The 9,526-nt window shown below is 37.2% G+C and overlaps 1 long non-coding RNA gene across 1 annotated transcript; it reads right to left on the bottom strand.

The window, feature by feature from the left end:
* Positions 1–1,286: 1,286 nt before the first annotated feature.
* Positions 1,287–8,671, bottom strand: LOC116680443 (uncharacterized). Its single transcript, XR_004329762.1, has 3 exons — positions 8,525–8,671; positions 8,461–8,463; positions 1,287–1,297 (listed from the first exon to the last, which is right to left on the bottom strand). It is a non-coding gene; the product is annotated as an uncharacterized LOC116680443 (long non-coding RNA).
* Between the last annotated feature and the right edge of the window lie 855 nt (positions 8,672–9,526).

Here is a 9,526-nt window from a genome sequence, read left to right as displayed (position 1 = left end):
ACTTTATCGCATCATGGCAGCACTGGAGACTTTGCTGTAATTTCTACAGTTACTTACCACAAATGGGCCCAGTAAAATACCATAATTTCTTTTCCGGTTAATTACTGTAATAAAACATTGCATTATGGGTATTGACATTTCATTTACAGTGCTTTACGTTATTTTGAATTTGCGGTACACTGTTAAACTCTATGTATTTCTACAGTTACTTACCACAAAATGCCAGTAAAATATCGTAATTTTCTTCCGGTTCATTACTGTAATATGCATTGCATTAGGGGTAGTAACATTTGATTTACAGTGATTTACTGTATTTTTTGAATATGCGGTAGTCTGTTGTAAAACAACAGCAGTAGTGATACTGTAGTTAAATAAGACAGACTTCAATAAATATTTAGTTAATGTTAAGAAGCATAGAAATTAAATGGAAAAATAAAATATCTCTATACAATTAAATTATTTCATTTTATAAAGATCTTTTACATTTATATTTACATTTATTATGCTTTTGCTGCGAAGGTATTTAAATTTTGTGATATGACCTCACGACTTCAAAAGAATAGCGGGTAGATACTTCAAAGGTGTTGAAAGAAGTAGGCGGCTCGAGACATCAAAGGAGTACCGCTTGGTCCGTGCGCAGCAGAGTCGGTCACACCCTCTACTCAGAGAGAGCTGGAGCAGCTTAAGTAAGATCAATCTTTGCTAATTCTGTGACATTAAATCTCTGCTGATAGCCTTCGCAAGCGGCGATGTTAGCTTACTGACCTGTGTCATAGCTGGGCTAGAGCAAGCTGTTAACTCTCCCCCCGAAGGAAAACACGCGCTCCAACCTAACATTTTCCCATGGTGAGATTAGCTAGCTCTAATTACGACGTTCGGTAAAGCTAACACTACTCGTTTTACATTCGCTGTTCGGCACATCTTTTTATTTGTCACACCATTGTCTGAAATACAATGTAACCCATATTCTGGAGTTTAAGGTCGGTTCTGCTAGCTTATGAGCTTGCTGTTGCCGTATTTTGGCTAACATTACCTCCGGTTAATGCTAACGTTAAACTCCCATTCTGTGGTTGGTTTGTCAGTGTTTTAGAATGATTAGCACAACTTATTACAGCTATATTTGTGGTAGTTTTTTTAGCTAAAAAAAGACGTGTGGTAAATTTAATTCATCGTTAACCACATTAAGCTCTAGTTTGGTGGCAAATTCAGTGCCTCCAGCATTTATGAGAGTAGTTTTTTTGCCTTAGCTTCAGGGTTTGGCCACTTAAAACCATCGTGATGTCCAGCAAAGATTTGCCTCAGTGCCTTACTTTGCGTAGTATATTGCTTTCTACCATGGTTTATGGTGGGAAAAGAAGTATGTATTTTCCAAGCCCCTTGAACTTAAATTTTGACAGATTGTTAAAACAAATTATTTAAGGACTCTTTATAATGACATAGTGATGAACTTTTATACATCACATAACATTCTGTGTTATTCTAACATATAAGAGTTACCTACATTTCTGTTTACCTGCATACTAATGCATGCATTTTTTATCTTGTTGTAATTGTATTTATAACCCCATGCATGCACTTTAAAAAATAATTTTTCATCATTTCAAATGTAGAACAACAACCAGTGACTGGAACAACTGAGAGAGATGGGAGGAAGAAGAAAGCTGGAAGAAGGCTTGACCCCATGACCCACAGGAGCACATGATCCCTTTCAACAATCTATCCTCATACAACAAAAAGTATGTACAGGTATACGTTTTGCAACCTGTGTACTCAAGAATTAGAAATATTCTGTAGACATGTGAAAAAACATTACTAACGGCAAACTATAGGTTTTCTTGTGGAAATGAGCAATGTCCCACTTCCTTTAAACAGGAACCACAAACACATACGTGTGTGTGTGTGTGTGTGTGTGTGTGTGTGTGGTGTGTGTGTGTGATAAAGGGCTGTATTTAAAGATGACTGCTCTTGATTATGAAAATCTTAAACCTGTTTTTCTTTTAAGATTCTTCTTAAGGATCAACCCAGATGAGGGCACCAAGTGCACTGCTACTGTGGGTACAAGCTACAAGACGGGAAGAGTCGTCCAAAGAAAGGTGACGAGCATCAGCTCAGAGTCACCACCTTCCTCCAACGGCTCACCGAATTTGAGTGGATGACATCAAACTAGGTAAGCATTTTCTTGTGTGATGTAAAATAGTTAACATCAGAAAAATGATTACACAGTACGATGAAGTGGTGCGGCTACGTACCCTTCCTGCTCCAACAATGACACAACTAAATCATCTTGTATTTACCACTTGTGTAAGCAGAGGTCACAGTATGCAGCAAAAGCTACAAAGTGTTGTTTTAATTTTAAGTTTTCTTATGTTTTTTTTGTATAAGTGACTGATAAGAATAACAATCTTTGAAGTTGGTCCAGTACTGAGCGAGAACACTGTGACCTGCAGCTTTCAAACCGGGTTCTAATGTAATCATATAGGGCAAATGTGCGTCGTCAATTCGTCCACTAAAAGTTCTGTTTTTGCCACTGATGGTGTCAACATATTATTTTAAGTTTCTGACACCCTTTGGAAAGGATCCTAACTGAGATTAACCTTTACTTAAAGAGGAAGATCCTTAGTTAGATCAGTTTTGTGAAACGGCTCCAAAATCATCATCACCAAACCCATCGACAGACAGCAAAAGAAAGTAGAAAGAACCTTTGAATTATCTGGGGACTTCACTACTGGTGACTTATTTTGTATACTGTCATATTCTGTTTATGCACAAGTTTTAAGTTTGTTAACAGTTTAGATGAGAAAAACTCATGATCATTCTCTGCTTCTCATACAGTCCAGTATGGACCACCTCACCAGAGCATCTCTGGATTGGAGGCTCCATCTTGGCCTCTCTGTCCGCCTTCCAGAAGATGTGGATCAGCAAGCAACAGTACTATGGGTCCGGCCTCCACAAATCCTTCTAAGCAGACTGTTCCTCCTTCCAAAGCCCAACAACTTCAGCTTTGTGGTAACAACCACACCACATTTTGTATACATTTGCAAATACAGGTTATTTAGTTTTCTTCGGGATTTAAAATGTTCAATTTGTTTTGAGAGTCAATTCAAATGGTAACTACATTGTTTCAGACTTGTATTCGCCTCTGAATGCTGCCCAGTGTTTTGGCGTATATTTAGACATCGTTTTAGTATCACTTGTATGTCAATTTTCTGTTCTTTTGCACTTTCAGAGTAAAAAATATCTTGTTCCTGATGTTTTTACCTGAAAATAAAAATGTATTACTTTTGTACATGGCTAAAGTCAATTATTTGGAATTTATTAAATTCAATAGAATTTATGTAAAATATTTAAATTGTTTGTACAGCCAATGCCAAATAGTGTAAAACATTGTGAACCACAATTACAATAAAACTATAATACAGCAAGACAATTTCAGTATTATTTAGCAAATTGTAATTATAATATGATTACTGTAAGGGTATTATACAGTAAAACTAAGTTACAGTAAGGGTACTTTTTCTACTGTAAAACTAAGGTACAGTAAAGGTATTATATTACTGTAAAACTAAGGTACAGTAAGGGTATTTTTACTACTGTAAAACTAAGGTACAGTAAGAGTATTATACTGTAAAACTAAGTTACAGTAAGGTATTCTAATACTGTAAAACTAAGTTACAGTAAGGGTATTATACTGTAAAAAACATTTACGGTTATGATACTGTAATCGGGTAGTTACAGTAACTTACTGGCAACGTGTTGCCAGTAACTTACTGTAATCGGGTTGCCAGTAAGTTACTGTAAGGGTTTTTATACTGTAAAAAGCAATTACAGTTATGATACTGTAATCGCGTAGTACAGTAACTTACTGGCAACACGTTGCCAGTAAGTTACCGCAAAAATACAATAAAAAGTCTAACAGTGAGCCCTACCATTGTATCTTATTGGAAAAGTGGGCTGGTCCTCCTTATAAAAGACGAAGAAGTGTCACAGTACATCAGCTCATTAGTTACGCCCCATTAAAACATTAATTCCAGTTATTACAATGTCAGGTCTCAGGACATTTTGAAGCTGTACCACATGTCAAACTGATTCAGTACGAGGACAATAGGGAGACAGAGTGAGCAGCAGGAGCAGCACACATTGCCTGCTTGAGCATATAGTATCAGCAGTGGTTTATTTCAGACACATTTCATAATTTCAGCCGTAGAGATGGGAAGTAACAAAGTACAAATACTTTGTTACTGTACTCAAGTAGATTTTTCAGATATTTTTACTTTACTATTTATTTTTTGGCGACTTTTTACTTTTACTCCTTACATTTTAACACGAATATCGGTACTTTCTTCTCCTTACATTTTATAAAACTGGCTTGTTACTTTAGTTTTGTACTAAATGTTGTCTATCAGGTGTGATTGGGAGTGCATGTTAGAGAATAGCAAGGACACGCACTGCACACCGCGAGCGGGCGCGCACGGCAATCAGAGACAAAAGTGAGAGAAAATAAAAAGAGACCAGCAGTCCGGAGGATAATTTGTTGAGATTGTGTGCGTCTTTGACAACTGTAAGTCATATAACTGATGTTGTCAGCCTGTTGTATTGGTCTGTTGTTCTGGCAAATTTAAAGTTGTTGTTTGTGTTCTTCTTAGCTAGGCTGCACCCGGCTGTTGATGCGATATAATGGCGATTGTTAAACGTCCTTGCTCATTAAGATTATGTAACTAATAGTGGGTTTATTGTTATTATTTACTAGCATATATGATTCCTGTGCATTGTGTATGGGAGCCTTTACAATGTTATTTATTTCCTTTATTACCACATACACACACACGGCCATAGCAGAGCTACCCACGCCCATGTTTATACTGATACTTTTTGTAATAAAGCATCAACAGATGCGTCCGTGTTTTAACCGACAGACCTGGGCCAAAGTTGGAAACCAGAATCAGCTTTAAATCCAGTCCTAATCTAGTCCTCACTAAGTTTAAAATAATTTCCAAAATAAGTTACCAATACCAAATTTAATCTAATTGGATGGGAACATACACAGACTTCTCCCAAAGTCCCACTTGAATTCATATCTTGCTTCTCGGTCAGAATCTTATTAACCTGGAGTCCCAATAAGCTATATGTTTTAGGCCTATTGGCAGACAGCCATTTAAAGTAGGCAATGTCATATAAAGAGTCTTTTCTCCATGTCCACTGTAGTTTCTCAGTGTCCTCTCTAGTAACATCTGTCTGGTCCAGGTAGCTTTGTCATTTGCAAGGCTACTTTTACTTTTATACTTTAAATAAATTTCCAAGTCTGTACTTTGTTACTTTTACTTGAGTAAAGAAGTTAAATCAGTACTTCTACTTTTACCAGAGTATTTTTTAACACAATTATCTGTACTTCTACTTAAGTACGGGCAGTGAGTACTTTTGCCATTTCTGTTCAGCAGTAGTAGTGAGAAGAGTCAGGTTATAAATGCCAGCTATATGAATATGATTGGATGGCATCTAGGCAATTTGCAAGTTGTTCTTCATGTGGCCCAACAAGCCAGGGTCAATTTATTTCAAAAGCTTTGTTTTGGTAGGCCTGAATACGTAACATTACTGGGATTAACGAGTAAACAAATGATGCCACCGACACCTCACATTCACAATAACGTGTTACGTTAGTAACAAAATAAAAGTCAATAAATCTACTTTGGCTAACATTAGCTCTATGTTAGCTAGCTTGCTGGAAAAATAAACGTTAGCTAACGTCGTATATTGCTAAATTCGATAATAGTGCATGCGAGTGGGAAAAAAAATACGAGTACAGACTTTTTTCTACAAGCTCTCAAATCACATTCTACAAGTGCTCACATTACATCTACAAGTTCAATTTTAGTTGTTCTCAAAGTTCTCAAATCACATTCTACAATTTTGCCTGTTTTTTAGTTATAAGTCTTTGTCTTATTTTTATTGTTTTTTAATTTTGGCCGTAGCATTTATAGTTTCTTTTTTATCATTTCATGTGGAGGAAGATAAGGAAGCAAGTAGATGTTTTATAAGAGTTATACAAGTAGCTGATAGAATAAGAGGCCAATTCCTCCCTTGGTTTATTGTGTGCCTTTTGTCGTAACTTGTTTTATTATTTATCTTATTTTGTTTGCTGTGTTTTTATGAGGTTTTAGGCCATTCCTTCCAGTTGCCCCTCTTTTTATTGTGGCTGTAACTCCGTTTGTGTTAGTATCTCCTCCATTTCATTTATGATTAATTTAAATTCCTGGCATTAGTATTTCAAATTTTTTGTTTTATTTTGATTTAATTTTAAGTTATATTTTTTACTGATTGTTTTAATACACTATTTATACATTTGAATCCACGTCTCTTGAGTTTTAATTGTGGACATGCCTGTGTTCCAGGGCACCCGTAGGTGAAAAAACAAAAGAGTAATTCAAAGTAAGGGGTTGGCTTTGAATCCCAAGCTCTGAGTAATCTTTGAATGAAAGTCCCAATGTGGCGTTGTCAATATTTCACATGTAATCCAATTTGACCGACACCCCTCGACGTGTCCGGTTGCAATTTGAAACCCAGTTCTTTGCCATAAATATTAAAGCAATAATCACAGGAAGTGCGATACATTTTTATGTTCAAAACAATCCCTTCAAAGTAAAACTGAAACTAACAAGAGAAGCTTTGCAGGTGCTTGTAGTTGTATTATTTAACTTTCTTCAAGGATAGAAAAAGATTGTTCCTGCAATGGCACTGAGCATGTCACATTTTCTTGCCTGCCTTTGCTTTTCTAGGTTGATAAGTTCCAAAAATATTTAGGCTCTACTCACTATTATGTGAGTGCTCTAAAAAACGGAAACATTCAGTCAATCTACATTGCTTGGCAACATGTCAATATGGTAGGCCAATGGACAAAAATTTAGTTAATTTGTTAACTTAGGTTCGGGAGCACTTGACTCTTGTTTCAGAAACATCTGAACAGAATTCTTTGCATTTCAGCCATATCACCCAAGCATTATTCCAGCCACTCTTTTCGCATCGCAGCATCCACAGTCGCCAGATCAGGCATCTCCCACCAAACCATTCAGTTCCCAGGCCGCAGGTACCAATCTTACATTCACAAACAATCTCAACGATCTCCGTCAAGCCCCGCACAACTCAGTTCTACGCAATCCGACACTTTGGGGATCTGTAAATTATTTAGGCGAAAACTGCTTCTGAGACGGAACCCCACTCTGAGTCTCCTCCACCCGGTCATCACACATCCTTCCAGACCAGCCATCGGACGACATCCACATCAATTTATCCATCTGCACATTCATAATGTTCATCTGCACATTCATAATGTTCATTAAATCTTTAACTAACACATGGTTGTGGCGTGGTCCATGCTAGTGAAATTAAGTTAATTTGTTAACTTAGGTTCGGGAGCAGGGCCAGGCCTAAACCACACCTCTAATCACCAGACAGACCGACATCTACCCTGCTGCGCAGCCAGGCTCGTGTCTCTGATTGCTTGACCCACCCTTCCTTTCCCACTCTTTCATCCATCTTCCCCCTCATCCCTTCCTGTTGTCTCATCTAGGTACTGTCTGGGGGTCTGTAAACTATTTGGGCGAAAATGAACCACTGAAACATTACACAGATGGGTTGCCTCCAAAGAACTGGAAACAGAGATGAAGGCGGAACCTCCACTACATGCTGTTGATTTTTACAGCAGCGCAGAATAGTTTTAGACTCTAGAGTATGTGAAAAACCATGGCAGTAAGAAAACAGACTTGCTTGCAGTTTGGGAGTTCCAGGTGAACTCATGAAAGCTGCTCCAGCTAACAGCAGGAAGATCACATAGTTTTCAGCCAACCCCAACCCTGATGATTTTATACTGTCCCTACTCACTTTTTAACTGAAGATATTTGATTAGATTAGATTAGATGATACTTTATTCATCCCACAGCGGGGAAATTCCTTTGTTACAGTAGCATACAAAAAGAGCAAAACAAACAAACAAACAAACAAGTGAACACACAAGAAAAACAGGCAAACAGTAGACAATGAGCAGAAGGTAAACTGAAGTGGCGTCAAACAAAGGTATTGTAAAGTAAAGTGCGGTTGCCATAGTACAAAAAAACAATATTGCAGTGTAAGTAAGTGACCTTAAAATTAAATTAAATTGAATAGGTAATTAAAGTAATAATGCAAAAGTAGGTAACCATAATATAAGTTACATTCACCTGTGACCATAAATAATATTGAAAAAGTAAGTACTTGTAATGGAAAATTTTTAATGCAGATAAAGATAGACAGATAGTGTATGGATTCATCATAAATACATTTGTTTTTGGTACATAGAGAGACAGTGGACAGACGTGAAAGGGGGAGAGAGAATGGAGATTATATTATGATTTACACATTATCCATTGTGGGTAGAAGGGTACTTTACAACAACAATTTGATTACGTTTACAATTTTTTTATGATTGTTTACACACTAAAATAAAAATGTCCACACAATTTGCAAAATCCTGCTCCAATGAGCAAAACCCCTCCACAGATTACACACAATGTCTGCTTCACCCTTTTTGCAAAACATTAAACACAGTGATTTATAAAACTCTACACACAGTTTCACACCTTAGACACAGATAAGGATTGTGAGGTTACTTCTTTGTCATTACAAAGCCGCGGATTGCCAATGACCACACTATTTCACGCTATTGCAGACACTATTGCAGCCAATTTCACACTGCTGTGATAAATAAAAAACACATTTGTAAAAAAAACTAATTTTAGGAAATTAGCAGCACCAAGTGGACCAGATGTGGTACATTGTCGTTGGGGCTGCTCTGGTCCAGAATTGGTTCCACGAGCACCCTGATTGCTGTGACACTCTCGTGCAATCTGTCAAGAAATGTATTAGAGTCCCAGATTTGCATGTTGGTAAAGGACCACACTAATTGTTTCAATCAATTCAATTAATTGAAAGGGAATTTGAAGTCTTATACCTTCCTCCATACTCCCCCTTCCTGAATCCAATAGAAGAGTTTTTTTCAGCATGGCGGTGGAAGGTATACAACCTGCAGCCCTATGACCATTGGCCCTCATTCAGGCCATGGAGCGGGCCTGTGATCATATCGGCGCAGCTTCTGTGCAGGGGTGGATTTGTCAAACGAGACAATTCTTCCAACGGTGCTAAAATCTTATAGCCTGATCCAGCCAGACAGAAAGATGACGAATAGTTACAGTATTCTTGTTGCTTTTACAGCACTTTTTCTTCAGAGTCAAAGTGTATCTACAGTACCTCATGCAGTCATTTTTATTTGTCTACAGATGTTATTTGTTTCATTGATTTCATTGTTGGTTGATTACTGTAACTGATTATGGTAAGAAATACTGTATTGAAATAAATACTTCATGTTCAGCATTAGTGATGTGCAGTGCTTGGTAAGTTTATGGTAGACCTGTTTGTGTACATTCTCCCCATATCCAATCCAATCCACTTTATTTGTATAGCACATTTTACAAACACAAAGTTACCAAAGTGCTGCACAGAA

This window comes from Etheostoma spectabile, unplaced genomic scaffold (genome assembly GCF_008692095.1).
Source record: "Etheostoma spectabile isolate EspeVRDwgs_2016 unplaced genomic scaffold, UIUC_Espe_1.0 scaffold00018447, whole genome shotgun sequence".
NCBI lineage: Eukaryota > Metazoa > Chordata > Actinopteri > Perciformes > Percidae > Etheostoma > Etheostoma spectabile.
This window is presented reverse-complemented; position numbering and strand designations above follow the sequence as displayed.